At 36.1% G+C, this 18,082-nt stretch overlaps 1 protein-coding gene across 11 annotated transcripts in view; it reads left to right on the top strand.

The window, feature by feature from the left end:
• Nucleotides 1-783: 783 nt before the first annotated feature.
• LOC128020144 (poly(rC)-binding protein 3) overlaps nt 784-18,082 on the top strand; it is a 59,230-nt gene continuing 41,931 nt past the window's right edge. For all 11 annotated transcript variants that reach the window (XR_008185295.1, XM_052606822.1, XM_052606820.1 and 8 more), the window contains exon 1: nt 784-1,048. The gene's annotated coding sequence lies outside the window, so the exon portion shown is untranslated. The remainder of the gene's footprint in view (nt 1,049-18,082) is intronic.

The following is an 18,082-nucleotide window of genomic DNA, read 5'->3' as shown; positions in this document are numbered from 1 at the left end:
TCAGAGCACATACACATCATACACTGGAAATGCCAGGTATGTGATGTTCATTATATATTTCAACATTACATACACTACCAGTCAAAAGTGTTTGAACAGTAAGATTTTTTAGGTTTTTGTAAAGAATTTATCTTCTGCTCAACAAGTCTGCATTTATTTGATCCAAAATACAGCTAAAGCAGTAATATTGTAAATTATTTTTACTATTTAAAATTACTGCTTTCTATTTGAATATATTTAAAATGTAATTTATTGCTGTGATCAAGGCTAAATTTTCAGCATCATTACTCCAGTCTTACTCCAAGTATAACAATATGTGTCACAGTGTGATAATCATGCACACTGATCACAGTGTTAAAAGTTATTCCTTCTCCTCCTCTATACGCATCATTTCTGCCTGCTTAGCATCATTGCACCTTTCCGAATCCCTTCCCATGTAGCCTGCACCTCTGTCCGTCCTGCATGGAGCATGCAGCTTTATTCTGCTAGGTTAAGTGCGGCACAATCTTATTACTCTAATGTCGGTTGCAGTCTTAAATCACACTTATTGGGTAAGTGTGCCCGTTTGTCTGTCCTTCAGAAGGGAAGCCGCTCCGCTCTGCTCTCTGACTAATTATTCCAACTGGATATGAGCAATTGCACTTATTGGCTAGGGCATGGCACCGGCTGCCTGCGCTCCCATTCGTTGCCAGTGAAGTCTGTGTGCGATTGGGTCCTGGAAAGGAGTGGGAGGGGCATTCTCTCTTTCCTCCCTGTGCTGGAGAGTGTGTGGATGTAAGCACTCTTTTCTCTCCTATTATCTGAGTGGCTGCAGGTACTGGTGTCTGCCTCTATGCCTCTGTGCCAGAGGGATAAAGAGGGAAAGAAAGAGGACTAGTGCTTCACATCCCCCCTTTGGCCTCCCCGTCTCCCTGCTCCCTGCCACTCCATCCTTCCTTCCTCCCTCCCGGACCACCCGTCAGCGGCTGGATCAACCCGCCCGGACCCTCCTCCCACAACCCCTTTGACTATCCTCACTTCACCGTCCTGTCTTGTGAATTGTGTGCAGGTAAGCCAGCACCTAAATGTGACTTTGTTGTGCTTTTCCCCCGCTTCTCTACACTCTTTTCCTCTTTGAATGTCATTTTGTTTCTCACACACACTCTTTTTCACACACCCTCCCTCACTCTCTTTAGCTTTCAAGTTTTCCCCTCTGGCAGTTCCTCTCAGAGGAAAGCGTGCAGAGAGAGATGAGGGATTAGAATCTGTGAGGTCACTGTTTTCGAGCCCAAACTCAGTTCACACAGAGTGCTTACCACTTCCTCTATCTAAGAATTTATCTGAAGTGATGTAATGCCCACCGGCTATGGATACGCTGGAAAACCGATGCTCCGCGCCACGAACCGAGTGTGTACTTTAGCTTGACACGATTCCTCTGTGTTGTCCTTGACCCCTGCAGCAGTTTATTTTCTGTGTTTTAAAATTGTTTAATGCTGCGGTGTTTTGAGGAAATTTACAGATGATTTTGTGCTTCTAGGATTACCAATGTCATGATGTTACTACTGAACTAAACAAGGTATTCATGGTTAATTCAAACATTTAATATGACCAGAAACATAATTCACGCACAATGCAAGTTCTTGTATTTTTGCATAATTGTTTCTATTTTTGAAAGTATTTACAACAGGCCAGGGCCACATACTTAAGCCTAATTGTTGTAAGTTTGTGGTGCTGTTCTAAATGCTTTGAAGCTTATAAAAATACATAACACTGTTAAAAATGCTCAAAGTTTTTTTTTTTTTTTTTCACCAGTAGCCCCTTTTTTTCACATTTTTCTTGAAAAGTGTAAACTTTGCACTTTTAACGTGGCTCATCTACAGTTTTTGGCAGCTAATTTGTTGAGCCAATCAAAAGTTTGAGGAACCAATTATGAGCATTCAGTGTTCGCTCAAATCACATTAGTCAGAACAAATTATATTGTATAACAAAATATTTAAAAAAATATATAGCAAGTTGCTCTACTTCTACAAAATGAAGAATGCATATCATATGTTTTTACTTCAGTGAATATATTAAGGTGCTGTAAATGGAATTGTTAAATATTAATAATTGTGCAAAACAATGGTATTTTGTACATGCAGCGTAGCTAGTTTTATTGTAAATCTAAAATAATTTGATACATTTTAACACATTTACCATCAACTACAGATACTGAATCGATTGTCCACCAATTTTTTTCACACACCAAACTTAAAAATTCAATAGTAGTAATTAACCTTAGCTAAAAATAACAATTAAAAGCATAATTCCCGCCAACATTAATATTCCATCATCATTTACTCAACTTCACATTATTTCAAACCTGTATTCTATATATTCAAACCATATCTAAGTGTTTTTTTTCCCCCATACAATGGAAGTCGATGGTAAACAAAACTGTTTGCTTAGCAATATTTTTCAAAGTGTCTTCTTTTGTGCTTCACAGAAGAAACTCAAATAAATGACAGAATTTTTAGTTTTCAATGTCTATAAGATTCTCTTATAAGAAATTATTGCTCAGTTGTTGACCTGAAAGAGAAAACTTACCATAAAAGTTTGGACTTGCATTCCAGGATTCATTGATGTGTGAAATCGAGTAGCTAGAATCATTGGTGTTAATATACTTGCATAGAGTATATTTTAGATTTGAATCTACAGAGTGCAGCAGACAAAAAACTGCTGTTCAGTTCAGTGCTTTGATGTGAATGGGTGCTGTGTGAGACTGAAGTGGTGCAAACATCAATATCGGCCCATGGTTTGAAAGATCTTGAACTTGTTTCCAGCAGATGGCCAATAGTAAAGACATTTCCAATCGATCTAATTATCAGCATTACATTCTCAATGCTTGCTCTTTTTGCAAGCACATTATACCTGTATACTGTATATTCTCTTTAATAAGCAATTTTGAAATGTAGAGCAGAATTTTCTGGTGTTATTTAAAGTGATGGATAGGTAAGTGAATTCAGAGAAGAACAGGTGTCTTAATTAACACCATGATTCCTTTGCTGCCTTGCTGGCCTATTTCCAACTGTGGAATAAAGAAGGATTGATTGTTCAAACAATAAACGGATCTTCAACTAACACAGACAGAATTGCAGGAATGAAAAATGTTTCCTTACTTCATTGAACGTGGCATTGATCTGTTTAGTTATATAGCATCTTGTGTCCCGCCAATCATTTGAAAGTGGATTTCATCAAAAGTCTTCAGATGCAAACAGCAGATCTCATGCTAATCGCGACATTCATTCAACCTCCCCCTTTTTTATTATTAAACTATCATAACTTTCTGCATTTTAAAAGGACGTTCAATGACGCTGCACAGTGACTTTTAGCTGCCCCTCGTGTTTACTCTAAAACAACTCAGTGGTTTCATATTGCTGATTTTATATTGTTTCTAAACCATTGCACAAATAGCGGCACCCCTTGAGAAGTAATACGTGCCTTAATGCTTGACTTCTAAAGAACTTTTGACTTTTAGATCTAGTAGGTTCTTGGATGTCGAAGTTGTTTCACAACAGTTTGAGTGTTTTGAAATGTTCCTGTCTTGCATTCCGGATTTGCATTTTAGCATGGTGTTTTTTTTTTTTTTTTTTTAAACCTATTTGCTTGTGGACTTATATTGGAAAGCTGTGCTTATCAAATAGAATGATTACAAATATAGGCAGATTCTTAAGCTAGAGTAAATTGGAAGTGTCATCGATGGGGATTTATATCTCTGAAACCACTTGAGATTAGTTTCAGTTGCATATTTACCTCACTGTATATTTTCATCATGGTGCACCAGATGCATGAAGTTTTAGGAAAAGCTATTACTTGCCAGACAAGTTCAATTATATTCTCACTAACTAGACATTTTTTTTTTTTCCGCTGACGCCCATGATCTCGAAGCAGCTGGTCTTTTTGTGCTTTGACTGTTTTTTTCCTCCGGATCTCATGCTGTCCTGGCTTCCGAGTTGCTGGTTCGGCAGAGTTGCAGTATCAAAAGGCCTCTGCCATTCCCTGGGCTTCCTCTCCATCCCCTATGTGCCAGGGAGCCATGGGAGCCTGGATGTCACTTTGGACTGAGATCCAAACATTAATGTAAATGTAAATCATTTCAATGCTTTCTGCAACTAGAATAGGGATAGAAGCAAGCTCGTCTTTAGCTTCATTCAGAACATGAGCCGCTGTTATTTACTGCATTAAATTTCACTATAACTGATGCTTGGTGCTGACAGAGTTTTTTTTTTTTACCCTCTCCTCATCCTCTCTTTAGTCTGCAGGTCTCTTCCACATGGGCGTATAGTAAGTACAAAACATCATAACTCATAAGCGAAAGTAAAGTGTTGCTAAGGGCTGAAATTGAATGCTACACCTTTTCAAAGTTGAGGATTGGAAAGAATTATGGCCTGTGAAATCCTGGGCTCTTTGTCTCTCTTTGCAAAGCCACTCTGCAGTGTAATTTAACCCGCCGGTGGGCCGTGAGATCAATCAGGACACAGGAAGCTGAGGGGGGATGGGGAAGGAGTGTGTTGAACCGGCCCTGGACCCTACGCTGCTGCCGTTCTTAATGCTCGACTGGCTGGTGCGGCTATTTTTGAATGATTCCAGTGATGTAGTGGAGATGTTCTGGAAAAGGTTAGGGAAACATTGCAGGCTTGTTGGATTCGTAGATCCGTGGGTCATGTAAGCTTCTGATACGGCAGGCTGTTTGATTAAGTCAGGTCATCCTGTTGTTAATCTGTCAGTGATCCAACTTAATCAGTCATGGAGTCCAAGCTATACACCGAATGCACATAGTTAGCTGACCGTGTGCTGCTCTCTGTGCTTCTGTATAGCAGAGATAGAAATTCTAGTCTGAAACTGTGCTTGAGTTGCAAATTAATTGACTATACTGTATGCACGGTTACTTCCTGGTTTTAGATGAGCCAGCTCGGGCATTTCCGGTCAACTGTCAAAACCAACTGTGCTATAAGGGGAGCACACTTTTATCGGTTTCTCTACATAATCCAATCACAATTTGAAGAAATGTTTTGTTTGTCTAAGAGGACTGTACATCCAAGCATTCAGTTTCAGGAATGTCAAATGTGAGTGTAAAAAATTAAGTGAGTGAATTCGATAAACTGTGTCGCGAGTCATTGCAATGATTGAGAGTGATAAAGCAACGGATGCAACAAAACATCTGACGAGCCGATGTCAACAGAGCTGTGCATAAAGTGATTCAACCTAAAATCAGAGTAGCAAAACAACAGCAGCAACACATATGTTGGCTGAATATATTTAGCAGCTTCTACACTTAAAGATAAAACTTAATGTAGTTTTTAAATTATATAAAAAAAGATAAATATTTAATGCATTATTATTAAAATTTTAAATCAATCGTAAATAATTAACTTATTTAATTTATAGTTAACTATTTAAGTAGTTAAATAATTTACCTTCTTATGTTGGTGTCTGGGCTTATTATTATTTTTAAATGGCATAAAACTATGTGACTTCCTGCACTTGTTATACTTTATACTTTAGTACAGTAAAAGTACTAAAATTGTTATAATAGGCAGTTCATAATAAATCCAAAAGCAAGGCTGCTGAGCAAATGATCTGTTATCATCTCCTCCTTATAATTGGAATTTAATCTCAATTTCATTTTAAAAGTCTTTGTTTTCCAACAGGAGACATTTTTTGGAAAAATTTTCCATGTCATTTAATGAATGAAAAGTTAAACTTTAAATTGATTTTTACTACAGAGCTGTAAAATAATATAAGTGTTTTAAAAATGTATTAATGACTATGAAGGTAAGAATACCATTATGATGACGTTTATGAGAAAGCATCCCTTGCTAGCTAACATTAGCTTAAAAAGTTACGATAGTGTTTAGTTTTCAGCATTTAAATGAACAAAATTCATGTCTATTTGCTATCCTGGGATTACCAGGCTCTGCATATAAAATGATATGTTGATAAATAACAACACAATTTAAAATCACAATCACAATCACACTTCACCGGAAGTGTACAAGCTGGCTTATCTTTATTTGGAAGTTCTAAAGAACACCCCATGCATATGTTTAATTGGCTTGAGATTGCATTTAGATGCAGACAATCAACTTGAATTTGATTTCAAATACAAAATCCTGGACTCAACAACAAGGTTTTTTTTTTTTTTTTTTTTTTTTTGCTGACCTACAACACCACCTTTTTTTTTGTGAATATTTTCAAGAATCTTTATATTTAAAATATATTATATATAAACAATATATTTGTTTCAAGTGATGTAGTGTATATGTTCTGGAATTATCTAAGGAAATATTGCTTTCCTAAATTCACAAATCCATGGGTCTCTGAGTCTTAATATTAAACATAGACATCTGACTTGAGGTTTAAATTGAAATTACAAAATACAAATCTCTAGAAATGTAAGCAATATATTTTTATATTTGCTATAATGTATTATTGTTATTAAATAGTAATGTTATCATTTTATTATTTTTGTTGTTAAAATAATTATGAACAAAGGAACATTATTTTATTAAATATTACACATTTTATTATGCTTAATTACATTTAATTTAATAAAACCGTATAACATTGGATTATTTTTTATTTTATTATTAGAACTTGTTTTTAAGTAATTATAAGAACAAATGAAATCCCTCCTTTCGACAAGTGCAGTCTGCTCTGATTGGCCAACTGACCCAGTGCATTGTGACCAAACACCGCAAGCACTCATCGGAAATGTAATGCCCCTTTCCATAAAACGCAAGCTTCATCTTTCTAAATAAATGTAAAGACAGTTAATAATGTCCTTAGTTTTACCATCAGTTCAAGCCCGAAAGGGGAACAGAGTTGTGTGACAGACACAGTGATGAAGCTCGTATGTGTTTGCAGTTCACAAGCCACAGACGGTTAAGACAGCTGATTCCACTGTGTGACCATCTCTCTCTCTCTCTTTCACACACACACACACACACACACACAGGTGCACACATGCACACACACACGAAATGTGCAAACTTTGCATTTAAACATTCAATTGCAAATACTTAAACTAATAACAAAACATACTTACAGTATCAGAAGCGCCAAATTGTCATAGCAAAATCTGAATAAAATCTTCTCCTAGGTTCACATGACAGTTGTCCATAAAATGTGTTGCTGTTCTGTTATAACTAATCTTAAAGATTCCAAAATGGCAACATCTGAGCGGCATTCCGCAAATATTTCCACATAGTGATGTAGACATGTGGAGGGCTTGTTAGAACGAGGGGTTTTAGCGGGGCATGGCAGAGTCTTAACTTTGATAAAGAATATCTCTTTGGATTTGAGACTTTAGTCTTTGCAACTTCATATATCTTCTTCATGCACCAAGAGCTTGTAACACTTAAAAGAGAAAGAAAAAAACTGAAATCGTATCGTATGACCCCTTTAATGTTACAGCAGTCCATCCTTTTTGATCCCTAAAATGTATTCAATTGATTGTTCTTTAACAAGGTTTATAATACGAACCTGTAGTTTAGAGAATCCTCTGCTTGGCTCTTCTTCAGAGACCTGAAAAACACATACTGTACTTGAAAACGGTTGTCTTGAGGCTTGGTTTAGACTTTAAATTGAACAACATAATAAAAATTAAATGTTTTTCAACTTAGGTTTATTAAACAAACTTGTATTGCATATGTGAATAGAGACGTGAATATGCAAAATTGTTTGCCCTTCAGAAAGGCTTACAAAACAAACCTGTAGTAGAAACCTGTTCTAAAAAGATATTTGAGACTCGACTTGCAATTCCCCTCAAAGACTTGAAATTAGACTTGGACTTTACGTCAGAGACTTTAGAAGATGTCTGCAATATGGTGTCTGTGCATTGCAAGGAATATTATATGTCAGGATAAATCTTAAAGAGACTTTGAAGCCTGTCTTATAGCCCTGTCTTGGCAGCGAGGCTTGATCTCAGCGTTTTTGTTTGATTAAAAGTGCCCAGGAGTTTGTAGCACACGGTAGGTGCAAGAGAAGGGCTGACAGCTTAACCACTGATTATTCAAGCCTCTTAGGCTAAGCCATGGCACTCCAGTGATGAACGCCTTCTCCACTTCACATTCTTGCTCCCTTGCTGTTTTTTTTTTTTTACATTGCTTTCCTACTCCCTCTCTCTCTCTCTCTCTCTCTCTTCCTCTCTTCCTTTCTCACTGAGCAGTGGGATCAGTAACAGAGTGATTCATGCAGTGCTGAGGCTTTATTTAGACATAATCCGCTGAGTGTCACTATGGCACGAGGCTTGGGTCAGGTTCTCCTACCATGCTCCTGCCTTTCTTCGTACCCAACCCCCGACAAGATGGGAGTGTGTCAGCGGGTCACATGGTGTGACGCAAGGAGACACCCAACCATGAATGATGCAGCATTTTCTCAGCGGCCTCGGCCCTGTTATCAGATGGAGAGTGATCGGTAGCGTTGTGAGGAGGAGAGAGAGGAAGGCCGCTTCGTTCATATGCGTTCTAATAAAATCTAGAGCGGCTGGAGCTTTTAGTAAAAGCTCTGCCTCATGTTCGGTGTCCTCCCACCTGTGCCCTGGCAAGGCCTATGATCTAGAGTGTTGTGACCACGGAGATGGGCAGATTGAACCCAGCGGGGCTGGGTGTGAGGAAAAAGGTCTGACCTGCTGCTTGAAAAGTCTTTTTTAGCCACCGAAATGGACTCCTGAGTGACATTTACCACCTTAAACCTGTAAACACTGGCCTTGTTTTGACTGTGGGTTCAACTTGGGTCTTTTCTTGTTTTCATCTGCTCAGGAAAGCTCTTGGCTCGCCTCTCTCTATAACAAATATGCATGCCTGACACACTTTCCTGAGCCAATGCCGTTCACTCTTGAGAAGCATCTGCGCAGCTAAGTCAGCAGTAACGGTGCTGTGTTCTAGGGATGCACAGATTGAGGAAAGATGCACAACTTTCCTTTCAACTCTGTGCAGTCTACTGTATGAAAATCTGAAAATCTGAATTCTGAGTCCTTATACTTGCCCTCAGGAGGATTTGCCTGATATATATATAAAATATTCACAGTATAATTAAGATTATTTTGCTGGCAATGTTATGTAAAATTTAACTAAACAGTAATGTGATTTTTTTTAATGCCCATCTAGTTACCTAAAGACTGCATCATTTGACTAGTTTGACAATGTTTCAGTGACTGTGATGTTTAAATAGAATGTTTCATTTGGACATGATGCGAGTCTGTTGAAACTGTGTTTCACTGTATAGATACAAAGATTCTACATACAAATACATTTAAAACCATGTTTTTCTATTATCCCTCCTGCAGTAACTTCATCAGTGTGCTGAACATTTATCTCAAGACTGTGGTGACAGCATGTGACCATATATAATATCTTCTATGACGGGTAAAATGTGTAGTTTTTATGAAATAATATGTGTTGTTTTTTTTTAACAAGAAAATATGTAATTTTAAAGAGAAAAGGATATCGTTTAAATGACATATCTCGTTATTACGAGAAGAGATGTAGTTTTAATTGGGTGGAAAAAAAATATGTTTGTGGATCACCAATGAATCGCCTTTAAAAATAGACAAAAATACACAAAAAAATGCTAAGATTGTATACAATTATTACAATCTAAAATATATTTACCAAAAAATCTTACCCCAAACTTTTGAATGGTAGTGTAAGTGTTAGTAAATAAATGAATAAATATCTTTTTTTAGATGTTATATTTCCCATACCATACAAAATGTATTTATTATACATGCAAACATACACAAAAACACACCCTATTATTACTTTTATTGTTAAGTATATTTCTCCTCTTATTTAAAAATATGAAGTTTTTTTATCTGCCAGTCTTACCCATCAGTGAAGATGAATGCTGTGTACTTGATTTTGAGCATATGGTTTCTTTGTCTTGTCTGAAATGGTTAAACAAATTATTGTGGGTTAGCAAGTATTAAGGTAGGCATTATTCTTATTTTTTGAATAAAGGCTTATATATCCGTATACCCTTACATACTGCATTGTCATTGTTAAGATCAGTGTAGAGCTAATATTTATTCTTTATGCTGTGCTCCACAAAACTGTAGAAGACAAGTTGAAATATTAAGGAAAGGAGAAGACTGAAATGAAAATAGGGCCATATGATACTGTTGACACATTAAACCCATATATTATCTGCAGTGCATGCGTTTTCTGTGTGATGACTGCTGGAAACATTTACTCGAACCAGATGAGCAGGATTCATGCAAAGAACAAGATCTTAAGTTAAAAGTGTAGCCAATACATAAGTATTTAAGTGTAATGTAATTAACAGGATCTATTTAATTTTTGACATTTTTTTAACAGCACATTATAAATTGAGACTCAATCTGGTTCCTGCAGGAAAAAACCTGAGCCGCAGATTAGTTAGATCTGTGATTTCTCCCACGAGGTCGAGGGATTTGATCTATCGGCTAATTCCCCTCAATCTTAACTCTATGAGAACTGTCTGGGACTTCACAACGCTATCCCTCACTTCAAGAAAACCTCAGCAGTGAAGGTAAAGCACATGATATCGCTATCTGTTCTTCTCTGGATGGGGGAGGTACAGCGCTGTGGAGATATTCAAATGTGCAGCGTGCCTTTGGATTTCTGCTGGAGCCTTTTTGTTGGATTAAGACTTTAAAGGAGAACCTCTCCAATCATAAAGGTGTGAAAGTGTCAAGCGTTTTGCCAAACAGTTCTGCTCGTCTCCCTTCATGTCTATTTTAAAAGCTAATTTGCAGTCTTTCACATTTCTCTGTGTTAGCTATTCAAATGTGTTCAGTTATAAGATCATACTGTACATGCAGACTTTACATATCTCGCATATACAAAGTTTGGGGTCTTTTAAATGTTTTTTTTTAAAATAAGTCTCTTATGCTCACTGACATTGTATTTATGTGATCAAAATACAGTAAATCCTTTAATATTGTGAAATATTGTAATTTAAAATAAATACAGTAAAATAAATATTTTGAAATATTACTGCAATTTAAGATAACTTTTTTCTATTTTAATGTATTTATAATACAAAAAATGATAGATTCTTTGATGAACATAAAGTGCAAAAGATTCACATTTGTCAGAAAGTATCAATATTATTATAATTTTTGGGGGACAATGTAAAAGTCTTTACGATCACTATTGATAAATTGAATGTCTCCTTGCTGAATGAAATTAATAATTTATAAAAAAATAAATAAATACTGATAGCACATTGTATTTATGCACAGGCAAAGACATTTGCATGCATTCACACTGTTTTCACACACATTCACGATAATGTTTTGATTTGATTTGATATTGTATGTATATTGTTGTGTTTAGTTATTCTGAATAGATCCATGTACTGTAGATATATGCAGTTAGTAGGTGTTTGGTTTAGGACGTTTTAGCATCTCCATGTGGTCCTGTTCAGTATTGCAACTTGACTTCTCTCAAATGAAATATATATATATATATATATATATATATATATATATATATATATATATATATATATATATATATATATATATATATATATATATATATATATATATATTCTTTCCTATGTGCTCATGTGTGCTCCTTATATAATTTGGTTCTTTGGTGTCCTTTTGAAGTTTCTAAGTGTCCTTTTTTGGAAATACATCTCAATTTATCTTGTAAAAAGCTAGCAGAAAATACTGATTTCTCAGAATCACCCTTCAGGTTTTTGGTTAACTTTTTGCTGGATATTGCAAATGATGACAAAATAAACATTTGAAATAAGATAAATGATCTAAGCTTAATTTCATGAAGTGTGCGATTAATCGTGTTTAATCACAGAAAAAGAGTGTGATTGATTAGATAATAAATATAATCTATTGACAGCCCTAATATAGATACTGCAGTCTGAAATAACAACGGACACAGTTTTATCCAGCTGTATTTACTCAGTCCTGCATTTCAACAAAATGTGATTATTTTAAAGGGGGGGGGGGATTCTTTTCTATATTAGGGACATAATTTAGTGTCTTCCACACATAAATCCATCATATGGCTTCATGAAGCTTGTGATATATAGCATATGATTCTATCAGTGTATACTAGTTTTATTGAGCGTTATGGTTCTTTTTTGTGTCAGTTTTAGAGCTTGACAGCCCCCATTCACTTTCATTGTATGGAAAACCACAGAGTTAAAACAACATCACGCCAAACATCTGCTTTTATTTATTTATTTATTTTTTGACAGAAAAAAGAAAACAATACAGGTTTGAAACAGCACAAGGGTAGGTAAATTATTTGCTAGTTTTTGAATTATTCATTCAACAACTGAAGGCCCAAGTGATTTCAGTGTGTATGAAATGATGCCATATGGTTTTCAACAAAACAAGCATGTCAGTGTGTGTTGCTGCAATGATATAATAATCATCTGTAGTCAAATGCAGTAATATTGACGGAACGAGATGCACATTTAAGCATTCAGACTTTTCAGTTAAGCTCTCAATGATCAATAACCATAACAATGAACACAACAATAAGTAATGCTTTGCAGTGTGGGTGGCCACTTCCTTCATGCTCTGGGTTTTACAGCAGTATTTCATAACAGTCTTCTGCATGACTCTTGGCTTGAGTCCTTAACTTTGCCCTTTCACAGATTGTGCGAGCAACTTCAGAAGAACCCTACCCATATGTTAAGAACACACACACTGTGAAGGGTATTATGGGACAACTGTCTCCCTCAGGCAAAGATAGGCAGGTGGAAAAGAAGCTTCTGGGGGACTGAATCTTGTCTGAGGCTCAGCACAAACCCCAGTATACAAAAGCAATTCGGCACAAAAGGGGTCAAATAAAGGATATCTATGAAATGCCATTATCTCTCAATTAATGCCAAGGGCATATAAATTATAATGGCTCGTCTGGGTAATATGCATGTGTCCAGATAGCCGATACAGCTATTGAAAATTGGCGCACAAGCCTTTTATCTCACTTGCATGTAGAGCACATTGAGAGGGACGGGGAAATGCTCTGTTTGTGTGACTGTGAGGATGGAATTGGCCATTTTCGTTATAAAAGATTATTTTTAACTTTGTTGGATTATTTTCTTACATCACCCAATGAAATGTCCATGAATTTGTTAATGTATTTTAGTATTTACACTACTAATGTAGAGTCTCTTATGCTCGCCAAATATATGAATACAATAAAACTAGTAATATTGTGAAATAGTATTACAATTTAAAATAATAATTTTCTTCTTTAATATATTTTATAGTTTTATTCATTCTTACCATGTTAAAGCTTAATTTTCAGCAGCGATCACTCCAGTTTTCAGTGTCATATGATCCTTCAAATGTAATCTTTCTAATATGATGATTTGCTGCTTAACGTCAATGCAGAAAAAAAGTTGTTTTGCTTAATATTGTTGTCGAAACAGTGATTTTTATTTATATTTTATATATATATTTTTTTTCAGGATTCTTTGATGAATACAATTTTCAATATAACTGTGTATTTACTGACACTTTAAAAAAAAAAATCTGACACTTTTAATGCTTCCTTGCTGAAAAAAATAAATAACAACAAAAAAAGTTATACTGTATACTGTGGTTTCAAAAATTAATGAATATTCTGTATTTATCTGCTTACTGAATTTTAGTATTATAGTATCATTGAAGCATTTAAATCATTACTTTAATATTCGCAAACTTTTCTTAGTTCTAGATTAGGCTGTCACACTTGTTAGTGTTTTTTTAGAGGCAGTCTCTCATGAATACATTTACACCTTAGTCTTGATGTCTTCAGAGATTTGGTAATTCGTCAAGACAGTTTTCTAATTAATTTCATGTTTCTATTTATTATGCTGAACAAAATGCGGCTAAAAGATCAAGACCTGTGAAAATATACTGGCATGTACCACCACGTTTGTGTCAGATATTAATAATAATTGATATAATCTCTTTTTAGCAAAATAATGAGCTTGCACTAGATTGCTGACATACTGTACATTGTCTGATACCATAAAACTCTGAATCAGGCTTGTAATTCGCTAGTAAACGGCTGCTTAAGAGAATTAAAAAATATATATAGCTGGTGTGTACTGTACATAGATTCAAACATTACAACAGAAACTACCGGTATATTGATAACTTTATTATCGGCTAGTTTCATATGTAGTAGAATATGTAAGTACATCCAAGTTTATTTGCATACATACTGTATACTTGTGTAGGGCAATATACACTATCAAGCAAATCTCACCTGCTTGATTGTTTACATCATTGCAAAATGTAAACTTTATTATCGCCCAGCTCTTATAACCCAGTTTAGGCATGAAGATGTTAAGATTTTTTATATATTAACATGATAATTTTCTTCAAAGTCGCTTTTAAACAATCCATATTGTGAAAAGCACTATACAAAAAAAAAAACTTGACTTTGTATTCATTATGTACAGTAAGAAAAATATTTGAACACTGCACTTTTTTCTTGAATGTTACACAACTTGGCATGTTTAGATCATTTTTTAATAATAATAATAATAATAATAATAAAGTTATATTTTTTATCAGTGTTTCAGAAATTAATCCAGCATGAATTCATTTGGGGCTCCATTGTTTATCATTTACCCATACAGTAAGTCCTTTGTTTACTGAATTTTACAGTTAAAATACCTAGAAAGTCATTTGTGTGAACAGTAGCGATACTGTGTTCTAGATGTGTGACTCAAGGCAAGATTATGCAATAATATCTGCTTTTTTGAACAGGTTTGTATTGCATAGAATGAAAAGAGGTGGCAAAGTTGTACAAGCTTGTGTTGATGAAATGCATTTAAAGGTCCCTACAGCATATAAGCTCTTTTGCTGGGTGTTTGTGTTTGAGTGACAGGCTCTCACAGCCCTTTCAGACTGTTTCTACACACAAGCAGTTCTCCTAACATTATGCTTACTGCTTCTTGACTTGTTTTGTTCCTGTGTAATCCCTCCGCACTTGGTCGGCTCCATTCGCCGTGCTCGGGCTGCTGAAACTGCAGCTCGCTTTTAAACCTTGCTCAACATTTCAAACTGACTTTCAAAGCTTCTTGTCATGAGAAAGCAAAACGCCAAACTCTCTCACACATCACACCCGCATTATTTTCACTGCTGGTCAAAAAAAAAAAAAAATGCCTTCATCAGTGTTTTCTTTATTGGAGGGTGGCATACAGTTTGCAATAATTGTAATATTTCTGGGAGAATTTACACTTGATGTATAGTCCCAGTATCACAAAAAACTGATTGATCAACTGAGTTGCTTTGTGTCAGCTAAATACTGTTATTGAAGTTTATCCAGTAATATATCAAAATAAAATCTAATTCACTGTCTATTTTTCTTCCTGTTTGACTCTGTGTGGATTTTATGTTCTCATCTTTTTTATTTTAGTTTAAGTCAGGTGTGTCATCAGGGGGGAAGGTATGATAATGGGGGTCCGCTAAGTATTTCCACATTGGTGGGTCGAGATCCAAAAATCAGTCAAAGGTCTGTTTTGACTGTGTCACAGAGAGCAGGGAAATATAAGAATAATATAGATATTATAACATAATAAATTTTTATCTTACAAATCAAACTATACAGATATATTTATATTTACAGTATATTGATAATTATATATTATTACATAGATATTTCATCATCGTCGTCATCATCATATATTTAATGTTGAATTGTACAAAATATTAAAATATTTGTATTATGTTCATATCTTAAAGGGGGGGTGAAATGTTATTTCATGCATACTGAGTTTTTTACACTGTTAAAGAGTTGGATTCCCATGCTAAACATGGACAAAGTTTCAAAAATTAAGTTGTACGTTTGAAGGAGTATTTCTGTTCCAAAAATACTCCTTCTGGTTTGTCACAAGTTTCGGAAAGTTTTTTTCGAGTCTGGCTCTGTGTGACGTTAGATGGAGCGGAATTTCCTTATATAGGTTCTAAGGGCGCGTCTGCCGGAAGTGCGCGCGCTCCCGTATAGCAGAGCACTGAGAGGCTGAGCAGCACAGACAATCACTGATCAGAGCGAGAGCGTCGCGAAATATCACAAAAGGGGCCCTATTTTAACGATCTGAAACGCAAGTGTCAAAGCGCGAAGCGCAAGTAAGTTTGTGGGCGGGTCTCGGCGCTGTTGCTATTTTCCCGGCGGGATAAATGGCTCTTGCGCCCGGCGCAAATCTAAAATGGGTTGGTCTGAAGTAGCTTCATTATTCATAGGTGTGGTTTGGGCGTAACGTGAAATAAACCAATCAGAGCGTCATCCAACATTCCCTTTAAAAGCAGGTGCGCAAGTTCCATTATGGATTGCTATTATTATGGCGTATTTACCAGGCGCACGCCAGGAGCGGTTCACAGCCGAGGAACCTGATGTTCTTGTAAGAGCAGTGAAAGACAGAGAAGTTGTGTTGTATGGGGATGGGAGAATAATTAGCCTGAATAATTTGTGAGCTAGTTTTATGCCTATTTTTTTCACATCTTCGTGGCACACCACAATGATTTCCGTCATCTCATGTGTTAATATTTTTTTTGTGTAACAATTTATGATTTGCAAAAATAACTGTTGCATCTGTGTAGATTACATGAGCAAAGTGTATGCGCGTTGTGCACGCTATACATTATGGTCAAGCATGCGCCCTTAAAATAGCATAATGAACAACGCGCAACGCGCCACTGACTTTAGACTAGGTTTTTTCTGGTCAGTGGCGCAATTGTTTAATGGAACAACAAAATAGCACCAGGGATCGTTTGCGCCGGAACACGCCTCCTTTTTTGCGCTGAACCGCCCAGGGAGCGCAAGTTCATTCACTAGTTTAGCGACGTGCTTCTGTGGAGGGAAAAGCGCGCTTTGCGCGGGTGCAAAATAGGAATGACACATGCGTTGGTGTACAAAGTCAATTGCGCTGGGTGCAAGATAGGGCCCAAGGAGTGTGTTTTTGGTTGCCAGGGCAAGACAACCCTCCACAGATTACCAAAGAAAAAACAGCATTAAGGGATTTGCACATCGTTTATTTCTTAAGGATGATGCAATCCCAACCAAAAGGGGTCACAATCGTGTGTTGGAACCACAGGCGGTGAGTAAAACTGCTTCAAATATCTCTGCCTCCTTGTTTGTGCGTCCGCCTCCCATCGGAGACCCGGGTTCGAGCCCCGCTCGGAGCGAGTCGTTGCTGCTGCTGCTCTCGTTCAGTTTCAGCCTTTGGATCTGATTCTGGATCATAAATATACGCTGAATCTGACTGTTAGCCATGGTTTGTTTTGGATGATGTTGTTTCCCTCACGGTCACAGCTTCCAAACGCTCTCAACGCAAAAGCCTACTCGCGCTCGTGATTATTTAGCTCCGCCCACACGTCACGCCTCCAGTCGCTCGTGTTTTTCCGGGAAAAATCAGTACAGACTATCTTTCTCTTATGAATATAATAAAACTAAAGACTTTTTGGAGTTATGAAGGATGCAGTACTACTCTATAGGTACTCAAGATTAACAGGATATTGACTGAAAACGAGCATTTCACCCCCCCTTTAAAAACAATGTCTATATTCATATTTATATAATTTATATTGATTACATTTATTATATATAATTTAGATTCTTCTTCTTCAATAATAATAATAATAATAATGTTTAATAATAATATGTTTAATTCAATATTCAATGGTGAATTTTACAGAAGTTGAGAACCACAAATGGAATAGTTTAGTGCTTTGCAACCGGTTGGGGAAAAACAACGCAAATAACAATACCCAACTAACATATATTACATAATCATAATTATATAATCACACATAATTAAAATGGTTATTATATTGGTAGATGCAGTATCTATTTTCCAATCGATGGCCATCCATTGCATACTTCCGGGGGGTCTTATCCAGCCAAATATCTGTCATTGAGATGAATGGGAAAGCTTCCGGAAAGCTTTCTCCAGGTATTATAAACCTCCATTGGCCCACCCATAAAAATTTCATTGGAGGCCCTGTGAATTCAAGCAACAGCCCCAGTTGAAATTAATGGAGACGTTTGATTGATTAGACCTGCATTTCAGAGACATTCCTTTGCAAATCAATGACTGCCTGCATGCA

This window comes from Carassius gibelio, chromosome A9 (assembly GCF_023724105.1).
Source record: "Carassius gibelio isolate Cgi1373 ecotype wild population from Czech Republic chromosome A9, carGib1.2-hapl.c, whole genome shotgun sequence".
Taxonomy (NCBI): domain Eukaryota; kingdom Metazoa; phylum Chordata; class Actinopteri; order Cypriniformes; family Cyprinidae; genus Carassius; species Carassius gibelio.
Note: the sequence above shows the minus strand (reverse complement) of the source record. Positions and strands in the feature narration are given on the sequence as shown.